The sequence below is a fragment of the Rhipicephalus sanguineus genome, chromosome 6, assembly GCF_013339695.2.
Source record: "Rhipicephalus sanguineus isolate Rsan-2018 chromosome 6, BIME_Rsan_1.4, whole genome shotgun sequence".
NCBI lineage: Eukaryota > Metazoa > Arthropoda > Arachnida > Ixodida > Ixodidae > Rhipicephalus > Rhipicephalus sanguineus.
Window position 1 is genome coordinate 170,601,612 of NC_051181.1, and position 16,310 is coordinate 170,617,921.

Sequence of the window (16,310 nt, forward strand, 5' to 3'; positions counted from 1 at the left end):
CGCTCAGGCTCAGCGGCAGAGTGGTGGTTCCCATGACTACTGAGGCCGACCGTGTTGTCCGCTTCATACTGTCCATTGTTCCGAAATCTCGCAGTCTCACGTTCATGCAGCAAGGGTCATCGAGCCGGCAAGATTTCACGCCGGCAAAGGCGGGCAAAGGTGGATCAGGTCACGTGATTACGGTGCCGGCGAATGCCACGCACTTTGACGCCCTCTCTCCTCCTGTTGTGTGACGCGGAGGTGGCAGAGGCACGAGCGCCGCGAAGTTGGTCAGTTTTCTGGAAATGATCGTGCCGTGTAGTCGTGCCACACGTGCTTGCGAAATGCCTGCACCAACTGTGCTTCAGAAGCAATGACGCCAACCAAGCGGTGCCACTACAGCGCGGCCTTTAAGCGAAAGGTCGTTCTCCACGCAGGGAAAACATCAAACCTGAAAGCGCAGCACGAGTTCGGTGTGCTGCTTGCACAACGGGGCCCCTGCTTGCGCAATGCGGCCCCTGGACGGCGTTCCCAAACCGTTTTCACCCAGTCCTCTGTCAAGCCGCTGGACATCCAACCTTTGTCGTGAACGTGCACGACATCATTCTGGGGAACTTTTCGCCAGCTGGTACAGTTTTGCGCTTGAAAATTACCGTATTTTCCGGTGTATAAGACGTACCTTTTTTCCTAGATTTTCGCTGGTGCGTCTTATACAACGGTGCGTCTTATATACGCAAAAAGTCACGTGATTCTGCGAGACCAATTTGTTTATATTTAATTTATGAGTACGATAAACTGAGCTCGAGAGCATTCGCAAAATATATCTAATTTTGTTGTAACAATGAAGCGGCTGCGATCTTAGATGTCAGCTACTTGCTGTTCAAGCAGCGCGGCGAACACGGAGATTACAGCCGCAATAAAAGCCACCACTGTCGCGTGCCCCATTGTACTGTTTGAATTGCTTGTTCTTAAACGAAGAATTAAACCCACAGAACTGAGGCAATAAATAAAAAAGAGCACCACAACGGTCCATTGTAACGTTGTAGCGCCCACAATATCAGTTACAAAAGCGAAAGTACCACTTCATTATCATCATCATCAGTTTCCGTCTGAGACGTCGCTGCAGTCCAGCAGTAGTCGCAGCTTCCGGCTTCCGGTCGCCATTTACGTTTTGTAAGCGTGTGTAGGTGCTATCCGACGATCGTGTGATAACCGTGCGGCGCGTTCGTTGTTTATGTGTTCTCGCCAAGTTTGGTAAAGCCCTAAAGGTATGGTAGCCACCATAGTACAGGCAGTGCCAACGATGTGCTTCAAGATGCTTACAATGCTGCGTAAAAGTTACTCAGAGGCTGACGACGGCAACCCAGCGATGCTGCCAACCGAGGCGGAAGAACTTTTGACAGTGCGCCGGAGGATGTGGCTTCAAATCCAGTAGAATAAATAGTGGTTTTCTGCGCTTTAATAAAACTGCTGCTTACAGATGTTCAGCGCCGTGCGTGACTACGCATTTCGCAATCAATGTACTCTGCATGAGTCATTGTGTTTTATCATGTCGACTGAGTTAAGAATAGATGCGTCTTATACAAAGGTGCGTCTTATATATCATTTTTTCTTTCGAAAGTCGTAAAAAGTAGGGGGTGCGTCTTATACAAAGGTGCGACTTATACACTGGAAAATACGGTATGTATGGGGGAAGCTTTCGTCCATCAGGGGTGCAGCACAACATTACTGTCGTTTGCTGCTCTTCGTAGCCCGCTGTCCTAAGCTTGACTTCCTTTGCACCCTTTTTGTTCACGGTGTTTACCATTGGCATGTCGAAGCACACCGGGCTCTGGTTGGCATTTGCAATTTGCCCCAGTTGGTAGCCCTTTTCCCGCCATTTGTCCATCACGTATCGCTGAAACTTGACAAGCTTCTCCTCGAAGTCAGCGGGCAGCTTCTGACACACGGAAGTCCGTCGTCTCAGGCTGAACCCAAACTGTTTCATGAAGCGCATTGCCCAGCCCCTGCTTGCTTTAAAATTGGCTCGTACGACACCCTTCATGAAGGCAACTTCCCTGGCCTTTGCCTGAATTATATCCAACGTGATGGACGGAAGCGAGGACGATGCCCTCTGGGATGAACTTAGCGACAAAGAGGACAGCGAGGTTGCGGATGACGGCGACGACGAATAAACGTTCTACGTAGTACGTGCCTACGGAGTGTGCGCTTGTGCAGTAAACATGCTGGGTTTTCTGCCAATAAAACAGTGCTTTCTTTTTTTAATTCGGCCTGCATTCGAGCTAAGTTTTTTTTGTTTTTTTTCTGGCCTTGAGAATTTCGGGGGTCGGCCTGCAATCGAGGGCGGCCTAGATTCGAGTAAATATGGTAGATCGGTAACAGACATGCATTCAAGTTCACCTTTCGTGCACCCGCCAATTCTTTTTTTTACATGAAAGCGACCATAGAAAATGGCCATGAATAAAACCCCAGTGATACCAGTGATGTGATAGCTGCGCCAATTGCGCCAAACTGCGCCAAGATGTGAAAGCTGCTACATCCTGCTACATCTCCGTTGTTTTGCACCAAAACTGCGCCAAACTATAAGCACACTAGCGGAAAAACGTGCGCAGCGCGCCGCCGGCGGCAAAACGCGACACTCCAAAGCTGCCGCGCAGCAAAATTTTCGTGCCGCGAGAGGAATGTGTTCGTGCATCATTTTTCTCGGCACGCTGCCCGGCGCTTTTTGGGGACATAACCATAACCGACATAACCCTCTCCAGACTGCTGCAAATTGGCGTGACCCCCCAAAAATGCACCTTGGAAGGAGCAGCTTGCCGCGAGCTGGTGTGACCGCACCGCCGCAGCAACATAGAAGTAAAATTTCAGTTGTTAGTACAGCGACGTCCACGCCTGTCTTATTTTTGCACCCTTTTTTAAGTTCCGCTACTCGAACGAGTGTTATACTCCTGTCACACGGACAACCTTAAGCGTGGTTAAGCTGACTACGGTTACGGCTGACCACGGTTAGGGGTAGCCACACAGCAGAAATAACAGCATGGTTTTGCAGCGATAAAGCGACATGCTACACAAGAGGCACATTGAGGCCACGAAGACGCATCTGAATTCAGCAGGTGTACTGAAAACTCGAAAGACCTGCATATCAGACGTACAGTCGAACCCACTTATAACGATCCCACGTATAACGATCTATCGGTTATAACGACCATATTTGGGTGCACTTACCATTTTCCAATGCTAAACATTGAAGCTGCGTCCACATACAGCGAACATTTTTCGAAGCCTCCTACTTTTACAACGAACACTTTGGACACGGTCGCGGTAAAAATATGGCGCATGCGAAGCGAAAAAAAGTATAAACAGGCCTTCTAAAGCGTGAGAGGGGCGTGCGCTCGCGCGTGCCCCCCTTCAGTTTACTCGCGACTAAGATATCCCTGATCGGCGAGCACCGCACGCAGATTTCGGACGCTGCGAGCGAGGTCGCTCACTTTCCAGCCTTTTCTTCAGTGGCAGAATGGCAGTGAGGAAAAAAAAAAAAGGAGGCAGCATGAAGCCTTGTGGTCAGCTTTCGCACGGTAACCTTTCCTGGCGCCGTTCTCTGCATCTACGACCACCTACGATGAACCAAACAATGCCTTGGAACGCAAGAAGGCATAAATGCAAGAAATGATAACTGCGATAACTTTCATCGCATAAAGATTCACTGCGTTCCGAAACTCGTCGATGCCACAATGTGCCGCAAAAGGTGGCCCGTCTTTTCGGTAACGGCAGAGACCGATCGATCGGTGATAACGATTTCCGCGCGATTACGGGCGATGCCTTCGCGGATAAGCACCAGAAAAGAGCGAAGGCGAGGCGGCGGCCGTCGATGAACGTGCAGTTATGACTTATAGCCGACAACCTTACATCATAGTCATCCGTAGATATCGGCTCGGCTGCGCGTGTGGACGTACGCCGTACACTGTGCGGATTGACGGCGGTACGAGCGCGCCATGCTGCCGTTCGCAAGTTCACCGCCGCCGCGTCGTGCGAGACCGCTTTAAAGTGCGCCTCGCTTTGTAGAAACGAAAGTAGCTCGCTGTTGAGCGGCGCGGGCCCCGAGAAACGTCGACGCACTGACAGCGAACGTATACTGCGTGTTTGACTAGGTAACAACTCAGGTGCGCCGCGAATCGTCGTGCAGGGCCGCGAGAGCATCGCGGAGACGTAGAGTGCGCGTTGCTTGCAAAATGCTTGTTTTCGCCGCGTTGAACGAACAGGCTACTCGCCGCACCCGTGCACGGTCCGGAGTGGAGCAGGCACGAAGAACGTACAAACGCGCGCATACGGCATACAACAAGCGGCCCGACAGTGACTCCGCGAGCCGAGTAGGGGACGCGCTGCACGCAACTAGCCAGGGATGATCGGCTCCACGTGGCAGTACCGCGCTTCGGTGAAACGGTGTCAGTTCACAGCAAAGGCGGGTAATTCACTCATGAGCACGTATTGGGCGTCGCTTCACGACGCGAAAAGGCTTAGCTTGTCACCGGAGGGGTTGGGTGCACTTCAATAAAAGTGCACAGAAAAAAAAAAAAAACGGCTTGGCCGCTAGTCGCACATTTTTAAAGGCGAGTCCATATACAACGAACTACTGATATAGGGACCACTTTTTGCGACACTTTCGAGTTCGTTATAAGCGGGTTCGACTGTATTTGGACATGACAAAAATTGCAACCCAATCCGATCCAGGCTCTTTGAGAACCCAAGTAAACCAGTGTCTGTGTCGCGTTTGCGCTAACCATCATGAGCATTTTCCAACTCGCCCATTTCGCTACCCTCCTCCAAGTAAACCAATTTAGGAGGCGTTGATGTAAACGTAACCGGCTGATACGAATTCGTGAAATTTCCCAGCCGAATTCCACTGTGTCGAATGGGCCGAAATTTAGATGTTCCGAACTCTTTTCCGTGTCGCGGCGGGTGATACGAACTTTGGTACCGAATCCGTCGAGCGACGGCCGAGAGCAGAATGCTGTTAGCTTCGGAAGTACACGCGCGGCCAGTGCGCACACTGTCGGAACTGTGGTTATCGTTTGCCATAACCGCTGTGGGTGAAACCGCAGTCGCTCTTGACACTATCATGTCTGGCGACGACGAAACTGACGGGACTCCGAAAGTGCACGTGCGTCCAACGCCCACCCAGTCCAAGTGGCGCTGCTTCCCGCAAACGCCGCGGACAAAACAGTGGCAGATGCGATTATAGATAGCAATACAAGCGACGCAGAACGTAGTTTTGAAGGCACGTGCGCAGCCAGCGCAGGCGGATTGAAAACGGAACTACCGTTTGCCACAACCGCCGCGCACGAAACCACGGTCGCTATCAACGTGATCATCGATAGCGACTACGAGCTCCGATGGTACGCGGCTAACGCAGCGGTAGATTAAAGGCTATACAGTAGAAGCTCGTTATAACAAAGCGGGATATAACAAACTAATGGATATAACGAAGCAATCGTAATTCCCCTTGAAATTCCCATAGACGCCCATGTATTTAAAACCTCGTTTTAACGAAGCTAAAATTTCCTCGCAATGGATATAACGAACCTTTTTTTTTCACCACCGAGCATTTACTGACCATTTTGGTAGCCGGCAAGTCAATGTCTTATAGCGCGCGACGGTTTACGTCCCATCACGGATGCGGCAATTCAAAACTCGCGCTCCCGAGGAGCCGCCTGCCAACCAAGGAGGTTTAAAAAAAACTTCTGGAGTGGAGGTCCCCTATACGCGCCCACGCGAGCGGGTGATGCCTGGGAAACCGGTTGGCAGCCATTTTGCTCCGGGCAAGAGGCAGCGCAGCTTGAGCACGGACAGCGTAATTGTGAGCTTCCGCGGAGGCGTTTCAGCGTGAGAACTGGATAGTTAGTGTGACTTATTTGGCCGAATTTTTTTGTTGTCCTGCAGGATTGAAGAAGGCAGTTTTTTCCACCATAATACATGGGCTGAAGCGTGCCTGATAACATGTAGAATTCGCTTCCAGCATTCCCGAAATGAAGCACATGGATGAGTTAATAAGTGGTACATAAAATTTTATTCACCCCCGGCTTTTACACAATTTCAAAAGAAAAAAGAAGAATATACAATGTGGTTTATACGTGAATCGATAAAGCAACAAATCGAAAATAACTTCAAAATGCATCATAATGCACACAATCACGAAACTAAGCGTATGAAACACGCGTCCTTAAAAACTAAACACAGCAAAAGAAAAGATACAAAAGCAAACTAGTTGACCAGTTTGCTGCTGCCCTGGTTTACGCATAATGCAGACAATCACGAAACTAACCATATGAAACACGCACCCTTAAAAAGTAAACACAGCAAAAGAAGAGATACGAAAGCAGATTGACTAGCTTGCTGCAGCTCTTGTTTACACTCGTCTATAATTTTTTTCAAAATAACAGTCCTTAATTGTCAGCCGTGTTCTTACTCCGCTCTGGGAGTTTTAAATGCGAGGCATTTCTTAGCGAACCTTTGGCACATTCAGCGTTTTTATCTACGAATCTATCTGCCTAGCCACCTACGCCGAGGTGCTCTCATGATCGCCTCCTTTACTTGGTGCAGACCAAAATCAGCATGGGAGGGTAAGAGGATTGGACGGATATGGCTGTCGTATCATGACATGAATAACGGGAAAATTCTGTCGCGTAGGTCGTCAAACCCTTTCCTCCAGACACGTGTGGCACATAGCCGTTTACCACTGGCCGTGGTGTACGGGTATGCGCCACATGTGATTGACAGTTTATATCTACCCAGGAACCGCGAGAACAGACATTGGTACTTTAAATGCGAGAGCGTTAAGAAAAACCGACATCGGCAGCGTTGACCCGACGAATGGAAAGAATAAATATTAAGATCACAGCAGGAATCTAACCCAAGCATTCTGCGTGGCAATCAAGTATTCTACCACAAAGGTACGTCGGGTATATAGACTGGTTCGGAAAAACAGGCGTAATGTCTGTGCAACGTCAAGTGTGGTTGTGGTGCTGGCTATCTAATTTTGCAAGAAAGCAATGCACAGTACGTATGTACTCCTACGATACAGGCGTCATATCAGATTAACGTCTGCGGTTCCAGTGTTGGCTCCGCTTTTATAGTAGTTTAATAAACATTACATTGATATTCCTATGTTTCAGCACGCTATATTGAAGCATTGCTCGACCCAGAGGAATACATTAACGAAAGTTACGTATGATATCCACATGGTTGCACCATAATGTGCACTTAGTTTCGATAATACTGACGTGTGTGTTCTAACGTGAGGGCTGACGTTACGTTGCACCTCAAAGTTACCGTTTAAATGCCAGTGTTGACGTGCCTGGTAAGCCCACGATGTGCACACATCTACTGCACTTACAAAAACACGTTGATCCACCTCGTAACGCTTGACTCAAAGCCATAAAATACAGCATAGCAGTACTCGCTGACTGCTTCGCATGAAACAGATTCCCACAACGCGTGGGATCTGCCGAATTTTCTTCCGGTTGATTTCTTTTGAAATGTGGTGAAGCCTGATTTTACAGCGAAAGCTTTTATCAAATCACAACAGCTGTGGGATGGTTGTCCGCTGCCGCCGCCGGTGTCCGTAACTACTATCGTGCGAAATAAGAAAAATGAAATAAATAAAAATAAACAGGCTCATATGGGATTTAAACCCGAGTCCTCTCCATGGCAGTCGAGTATTCTACCACAGAGCCACGCTAGTGACTGGAACTCCTTTGCAAAAACATCCTTACAGGCGTCATGTCGGGCAAGGAATAGCGTTAAAAGTGTAATATAGCGTGTCAGAAGAGTAAAATAACGACCAGGCGTCACATAATGCTAATTGCGCAACGAGTGACCGGATCGTTAATTGCTTCAAATCCATTACAAAAGGCTCAGCCATAATTCTTCATCCAGGAACCACAGGCAGCATCAACAAAGTTCACATAATGCCTTACAGATGTGTAGCGGCACCTCGCTTATCCGCAGAAAGACGAATAATGGCATAGTGATTGCTTCCGTACTTCACAAAAATTATGATTTTCGACGTAGTGGGTACCTTGAAAGTGTACTTGTATTAGTTTCCCCAAGAGAGTTTAGAACGGGCTCTAGAAAGGCCGCTCTTCCAGCTTTCGCTGTGACTGTGCTGCGCGCAGGCCCGGCGTTTTTTATATACAGCTTGGTAATCTTCGACAAATTGTAAATGTGGTTATCGAGTAGATCAGCAGTCCAACAAGTGAGACATCCACAACACTCGCTTGTCACCAAAGGAGCGGAGAAATTCGCCATCTGTGGAACTTCCGCGCGGGCTCAAGCGACGACCGACACGTTTTCTGCCCGGAGCAATATGGCGGTCGTCGGCTTCAGCGGCGGTAAAGTGTTCTAGAAAGGGGTAGTGGGCTGACTGGAGGCCGTGCACTGACGCACTTTATGTCTCACCTGGTAGATGGCGCCACCACCACCTGCAATGTAAGCGACGCGTTGCTGCCCTCAGCGCGAAGGTTAGTTTGCCAGCGCTTCAAGCACAAACTACTCTTGTGCAACCCCTGTACATAGCCATTTTCGTTGCTTTTTTTTCTTTTGCGTGAGCATATTCTTGCTTTGGCCGTCGTTCTGGCGCATGAAGTATCGCTAAACATGAGCGCGTCATCAGCGGGCGCCGGATGCAATATATGCTGTAAACCGCCAGTTTTGTATTGCAGTAGCGAGCTCTCGCTTAAAAAAAAGATCTCGCAGTTTTATTGCGTTTAGATAATTAATTAATTTATGGGGTTTTACGTGCCAGAACCACTTTCTGATTATGAAGCACGCCGTAGTGGAGGACTGCGGAAATTTCGACCACCTGGGGTTCTTTAACGTGCACTGACATCGATTGCCTTTAGATAAAAGAGACTAATATTTTCATGCTAGCGTTTGTACTCGCTAGTCTCTTTAGTGAGGTCATACTCTCACTAAATAAAACAATATTACTACAAACTTAAGCACCATACACGCTCTCAGTTGATATATTCTCCTGAAAAGTGCAAGAAAATGTGTGGGAGTGCACAGCAGGAAAGACCTATCCTAATCATGCCCAAGAAATAAAAGACCGAAAGTAAGGGTAGACCATGCAATCAGATTTTGCTTCTTGAAGACCCCTCACATGCTGGAAATTATATTTGTGTAAGAAATTGCATGCAAACACCGCTATTAGTTGAGTGCAAAATTCAGTTAGGAATTCTGCTGACACTATAATATGCCTCAAAGGTTCATATGCACTCTTTTCTACAGAACTATTTGTCCGCACTCCTGTATTTAGAAAAATGAATTTGTAATGAAGGTGTGGAAAAATGTAGACAACAATCGTTCGCGGAAATAAGTGAAAAGTTTTTTTGGTGGGGCGGCACAATGACCTTATATACTCCACAAAAGCCATGCGTATCAATTACTTTCATTTTTTTTTTCAAAGTGAAAACAGATGGAAAAAAGCTGAAATAGCTTGAAGAGGGCCTTGCCCCATTTTGTACTTATCAGCGTGTGCGGCAAAAAGCATGTCTCCTAAAACAGCCCAATAGATGCTAGAAAAATACTCACAAAGAGACGCTAAATATTTTCAATAGCATACTTAGCATAGCATAAATTTAAAAAGTTCACAAAAGCACATGAATACTCAACACATATTGTTCACACAATAAGTGAAGACACTGAATCAGAAGAAATACTAAAAAAATGACAACTAATAGACACATTTCCATTCAAACACATGCATTTTTATACAGATCTACTGACGTTCTGGTAGATCATATTAATCGCATTGTTGATGGTACGCCAAGGACCAAAGCCACCATTCACAATTGAATTAAGGGTTTATTGCTATAGTATGCATGGCGAGTGGCAATTAACATACTATCTTGCTTGTTTTTCAAATCTGGCATTTTCTTGTATTTGGGTCAGTGAAACAGAAAAAGAATATTCAGAGAAGATTCATACTTCAAGTTTAACCTACACTTGTAAAATCTAAACGCAGGGACAATAATAAAATTTAAAAAATCTTCTATAGCAAGGAAAAAAAATTTAACTGCAGCGGCTTATCTTGAAGTGCTTTGCTTTTTGGCGTTTGCCTGCTCTGTCTGTGTTTAGCCCATTAATGTAAAAATGAAGTCGCGTAACAACATAGAATTGGATTATTTTTTGAGAGAGCATTGAGGCATGGCTTCGGCACCCAACCTCTTGCCAAAGCCTTGCTTTCACAATGGTCAGCACATCTAAAATGCTGTCTGCATGGAGTTCTTCACATGAAAAGCAGCCCGTGAACAAGCCTTGCTACCAATCTACATTATTCACAACTACAGGAACTGAAATATGAAACGTATTGACGAAGCAATGCTCGGCCGAAAACCTGCAGCGACGACGAAACACAGCAGCAGCCCTACAGCAGCGGGGCGAAGGCGCGAAGGCTCCCATTGCTGACGATGGTAGCGCCGCCACGCGGGCACTCAGGAAAACGAAAACTCGTTTACATTTTTTGCGCCGCGGCAACGTACCCTCTCCCCGGAGAGTGGGCTCACTACCCAATATTCTAGAACACTATAGCGGCGGCTCGCCGCCTCCACTCCAGAAGTTTTTTTTTCAACCTCCTTGCTGCCAACACGCGCGAGGGTGCGCGTCTGCCCTCCCCTTCCGCTGAAACTCGTGGACCCACCCGCGCACGTCACCCGGCCTCCCCTCTCCCGCGGAACTCGTGGACCCGCCCGCTCTCCTGTTGCGCGCGTGGACGGCGACCGCGCGGCGCGGGCGCGGGCCTTTTTGCCTGTCGTTCGCTGCGTGTGCATCAGAAGAGCGTCTCTCTCGGTTCCCGCCGCTAGACAGGAGATGGACAACGGCAAACGAAAGCGCGAAACGATTACAATCGAGCAGAAGGCGGCTATGTTGAAAGCCGTTGAATCCGGCGTCAAGAAGAAAAAAGTTGCTTAAGATTTCGGCGTAGCGTTGAGCACGGTACCGCAAGCGTGTAATTGACCGAATTCTACTCAATATGAGCATGAAGCGCGTGACTACAATCGACCTCTACATGGCGATCGAGATGCTACAGGCTGCTTGGATGTCTGTAACAGCAAGCACGATCGCAAACTGCTTCCGGCATGCCTCATTTGGCGTCAACAGCGGCGGTGACAGCGAAGATATCGGTGCTGCCGCCAATGAGGGTGCCGCGGGTGACCAAGACCTGGCGTCGTGGGACGCTCTCCCTGACGCCGGAGTTGTGCCCGACTGCGACACCTTCTGCACGTACATGTACGTCAGTGCCGATGCTGACGCGGTGACAACCGAAGAGCTGACAGAGGCTGAAATTGTGCGCGCGGTGACAGGGTTGGTGAATGACGACAGTGACGAATGTGTCGACGACAGCCCGAAGTTGGTGAAACCGATGGTCGATGTCCGCGCAAGCGCTGGGTGCGGCAGACCTGCTGCGCCGTTTCTTCGGCGCTCACGATGACGGTGAGGACGGACTCGACATAGCGGCAGCGGCCGAAAAAGCCATCATCCGTCTGAGGAAGACACGGCAGAAGTCTATTAAGGACTATTTTTCTGCTAAGTGAGCCGCCAGCTGGTGTGCCGAGTTTGGCGGGAATAAAGTAGCAGTTTTTTGCTGTTCTTTCTTTTTTTTCTTTTGCTAGTTTTTCTCCCTGCGACGGCCGTTTTTCGTTTGCGTGGCGGGCTGCTGTGGGATTTGGTGGTCAGTACATCCTCTCTTGCGTGCTAATTGTCGGTAGAAATGGATATTGGCTATAACGAACTAATGGTTATAACGAAGTAATTACGACTCCCCTTCCACTTCGTTATAACGAGGTTTTACTGTATAGTCGTAGAAAAAGGCACGAAGCAGTGGGGTAGCCAGGAGGGGCGCACACCGCCCCCCCCCCCCCGCCGATTTTTTTTTTTTTTTTTTTTTGCTATGGCATACAGAGCCCAAAATGACACTTGACCACATCTGCCTGCCCGGCCCCCACTTCAAATCGAGGTGCCGACCCCCCCTCCCCCAGATAAAAATTTCTGCCTATGCTCCTGGCACGAAGCCTTTCGGCTTTCGTGTCGATCTTCGCTTGTCACTATGGTTGAGCGGACTTCACTTAGTTTTCAGTTGGCCTCATGCGAAGCTTTGACGCGCGCTTTCGCGGCAGCCAGCTGCGCCGTCCCTTATTTGTCCGTTCACGTGTGTCCCAGAAAGGCATACACGATTTCTTTTGACAGAAGTTAATGTTTTGTACGTATATCGTGGTTTGAAAACAGGTCTTGTTAGTCTCTTGATGATACCAAATTTTGGGCGATATGAATATTGTCGTTCCCCCTTCAGATTCGTATCACCGAGATTCCGCTGTAGTTGGGAAACCCTACCTGCATTGTTAGTTTGGCCACTATAAGCCATTATAAGACCGCAACGCCAATGGCAGCCTGCATTGACATCCTTGTCCAATGTTTACGCTTACGGAGCTGTTAGGCGAACCAATGGTGTTATGCAAACAGCCGTCATTGGACAGAACATTTTATTTCAAAACAGTTCCTCCTTATTTGACTGTTTTGCTTGACACGGTTCATTTTTCCCCTTGGCAGTGAGCTTTTAGCTGATCCAAAAGCTGTTTTCCCTGCTCCCAAACGCGTTTTTGGCTGCTCCAAAAGCCCTTTTACCTGCTCCAAAACGCACTTTTTGCTGCTCCAAAAACCTGCTCCAAAACAGCTTCAGTCAATCACATCACTGTGATACGATCACAGCTGGTAGGAATTTCGTTGCAATATGAGCTCTCAGTATTCTCTGGCCAAAATGTATTGCTTACACCACGAAAAAGATTGGCTGTTCCGAATGCGTTTCTGCATCCCTGTGGATCATACGAACGCACGAGCAACGGCAGCAGCAGTGACCGAGCTGGCTCGATTATGGAGAGATCCCTAGTTGTCTAGCAGCGGCTGCATCACAAGACAGTGCAACCTCATTGGTCCTCCTGTCAAGCAGACTGTACTGTTCCTCATGAAGGGGGCAAGCACGAGAGAGACGGCCAACCTGGTTGCATTTTGGCACATGCAAACCCACCCCCAGTTTTCCTCTCTTTTTTTTAATATGCGACGATTGTTCTAGCTCTCCCAGCTCACCCACTCGCGTCTTGCCTTGTGGCTCATCGTGTGCTGTTTGTGGAGTTGGGTAGTTGACGCTCGCTTCACACTACACATTTGGCTCACCTTTGGAGCTGCCCCAAAGACGAGTGAACCGTGTAGCAAAGCCCAAGGTACTGCAAAAGCTTCCTGAACAAAAATATGAAAAAAAGATGAAGTGACCACATCAAGAAGTTAGGTGCTTGCAATGTGCATGACTGCCAATTAGCGTAACCAAATAACACGCTGCGCTAAAGGAGCAAAAACTGCGTACCGTGTGAGGAAGTTTTGTTGACAGAAGAATTGATGGTTGGAACTACTTGCGCCGATACGATTTCATCCCTGCCAGGGACTACTGCATCACGGGTGGTTCGTTTGCAGCATGAGCAACAGCCTACCTTCATAGGTTCCATAGGTTTGTGATGTCATTTCATGCTGTAACTCTCTAAAAAATGCTTGAAAGTTCTTCGGGGCCTCCCTTGAATTTATGTGTTCATAGTTGTATATTCAACTGAAGCCACTGTACTTAACAGCACCCATGCCATCACGTGCTGCCAGGCTTCCGTCATGTTTTGTATGTTGTGGGACAAGATGAAGGTGTTCTGTGGCTGGTTCTGAAGCTTAACATCGATTCCAGCCACACACAGTCACTCCGTGCACGTGTTAACGTCCCCTTTCCATAGCGCGAGTAATCACAGCCATGGCAGGTTCGGGTGAACAAGACAACTGGCCCAGTAAACAAATTTACACTTTATTGCTACGTCAGAAATAATGCGAATACTTTGCTTAGAGGGATAGTTCGTATGTGTAAAACTTAGGGCTTACTCCTTTCGCTGTCAATCCTTGATGGCTCACAAGTTCTTCAGTTGGTGACCGGCACAAGAGAGGCCGTCTCTCTGTCTGGTGGGCTGTTTCCTTCATGGAGGGAAACGATAAAAGGGGTAGTTAGGAGCAGCAGGTTGCTTCCTCCCTGCTTGACCCACGACTATGCCAGCGTTAAAGGGGTCGTGAGCAGAAAACGATTGTAATTTTTGTTGCTTCAATGAGGACTAGGCATGCCGATTCCAAAATATTTTGGCACAATATTCGGTGTATAATTAATGACGCCCGTTTGAAATCACAGTTTTCTTGGGCTTCTAAAGCGACCATGTGGTGGTGCCGGCTGCCATATGCACTCACGTGTGACGTCACCTCAAGACATTTAAAATTGTAAGCATAGCGTTAGCTTTATTTTGCTCTAAAATAATACATCTATATGAAAGCTAAAAAAGAAAAAAAACTAATACAGCAGTTTTTGCACTCACAGTTGTACACTGTGCAAGTACTGCATGTGATCTGCTTGGTTCCACTTTCAAGTACATCCACGCTCTGTCACGTGCATATTCATGCAATGTCTCCTAAAGAAACTATGCCTGGAACATGCTGTGTCGAGTGAAAAACGTTAAACATTTTTTCTACTGCGACGCCAGGTGCGTCTTCGAGTGTGCCCGTGTGCGGAATGATCATGAGAGCAGCAGTACGTACACCGCATCTCTCACTCCGCTGTAAAGCCGATTCAGCGGAACATGGCAGTGCATCCACTTTGCTTCGTCGTCATTTTGCAGCCAAGTTGACTGCGTCTTGGCAAGACGCGTTTATCAAAAAACATTAAAAAAAGGGTACAATCTGTCTAGTCCCCTGCATAAATTTTGGGACACTACAGCAGTGCGGAGCGGTGCGTGAACGACGCTTTGCTAAAACTGTCAAATAGAACCTGTAAAGCCCCAATGTTGCAGTTCTAAAAGACAACGCTCAGGAAGGTCAGCCATTTCGGAGTGGCACAATTTGTGTGTGTGACGTCATCATGGCGCCACAATCGAAACAGTATGATGCTCTGAACCTCAGTCAACTATGGCTCAACAGGCCTTGCTGCGTTGCCATGTTTTGTCGATGACAAACTTTTGATTGGCTGCTTGCGATGACGTGAGCTATAGAGTTGAGGGGAACGCATGCAGGGAAATTGAAATGGTGCTTTTATCGCCATTAAATGAACCTGGGCGATGAAAGAAATTAAAGGGACGCTAAAGGCAAATGCTAAGTCGACGTTGATAGTGAAATAGCGGTCCAGAAACCTCGTAGTGCTACTTTTGTGCCAAGGAAGTGCTTATTTTGAAATAAAATCATGTTTTAGCTGTCCGCATCGCGTTAGCGCACTTCAAGTCACCCGTCTGAAAGCGGTCTTTCTCACGTCACTGTTGCCTTGCCCAATGTTGCCTGCCTTTACTGCGCGGCGGCGTGCACCATTTGGGCAACTGGCAACATCACATGCATGCGGCATTTTGTCGAACTTTCTGTCAGAGCGACTTTCACGAGCGCGCAAAACACGCGGCAGTACAGTTGATCCCGGATATATCGAACTCGAAGCGGACCGCGAAATAGTTCGATATATCGATAATTCGAAATGCGAAATATGCGTATGTAAGGCTTTAATTAAAGCACTGCAGGCCTCGACACAGTTTTCAGAAATCGTAAAAAGCGCGAACATGACGATTCGCTCACATATGCTAAAGAACAAGGCGAGAACTTCTTTTGCAAGTTAGCGCACTTTATTTTGCATGAAAAAAGTCCGTCAACTTGTCTTGCTTCTTGCGCGCCGGGAATTCATCAAGTCATCGTCAATATTATTGAAGCTTTCCAAATAAGTAAATTCAGCACCTTCCGCCACAACAGCGGTTACCGACGCTGAACGCTGATGCGAGCTCTGTAGCGCAGTAAGGGTTTAGCGGTGGCAACGGCGGCTGGCATCTTCAAACCGCACGGGTCCATTTCCGCAGCACCGGCAACGTCAGCTATGATCTCGGCATCGATGCAGTAAAAAACAGCTACATCGTTATCTGCACCGATAAAGTCACTCGCTGTGCTCCCGTCCGATACGGCGCCCGGAAACGCTAATAAGTCGCAAAATTCACTGATGCACCGTACGCCGTAGTCGGCGGTCATGACGCGCCCAAAGTCGTCACCTGGCACCAAGGCCCGTAAGGAAACAGTGCACGACGGTGCTTTACTTGACGTCGTTCCAAGCACCGGTCATCATTTTTATCGCTACGAGCGGGACAATGCTTAGTTCGACTCCCGAATGACGATTTATCAAGAACAAAGTGCGAAGTACACATTCTGCAAGAGACAACGCTGCACGAAGAAACATTTCTCCACCG

General features: G+C 48.1%; 1 protein-coding gene across 1 annotated transcript in view; it reads left to right on the forward strand.

The window, feature by feature from the left end:
• The window catches only part of LOC119397038 (cell division cycle 5-like protein), a gene marked incomplete at its 5' end in the record, with an annotated part of 213,286 nt that overhangs the window by 30,533 nt on the left and 166,443 nt on the right, over positions 1-16,310 (forward strand).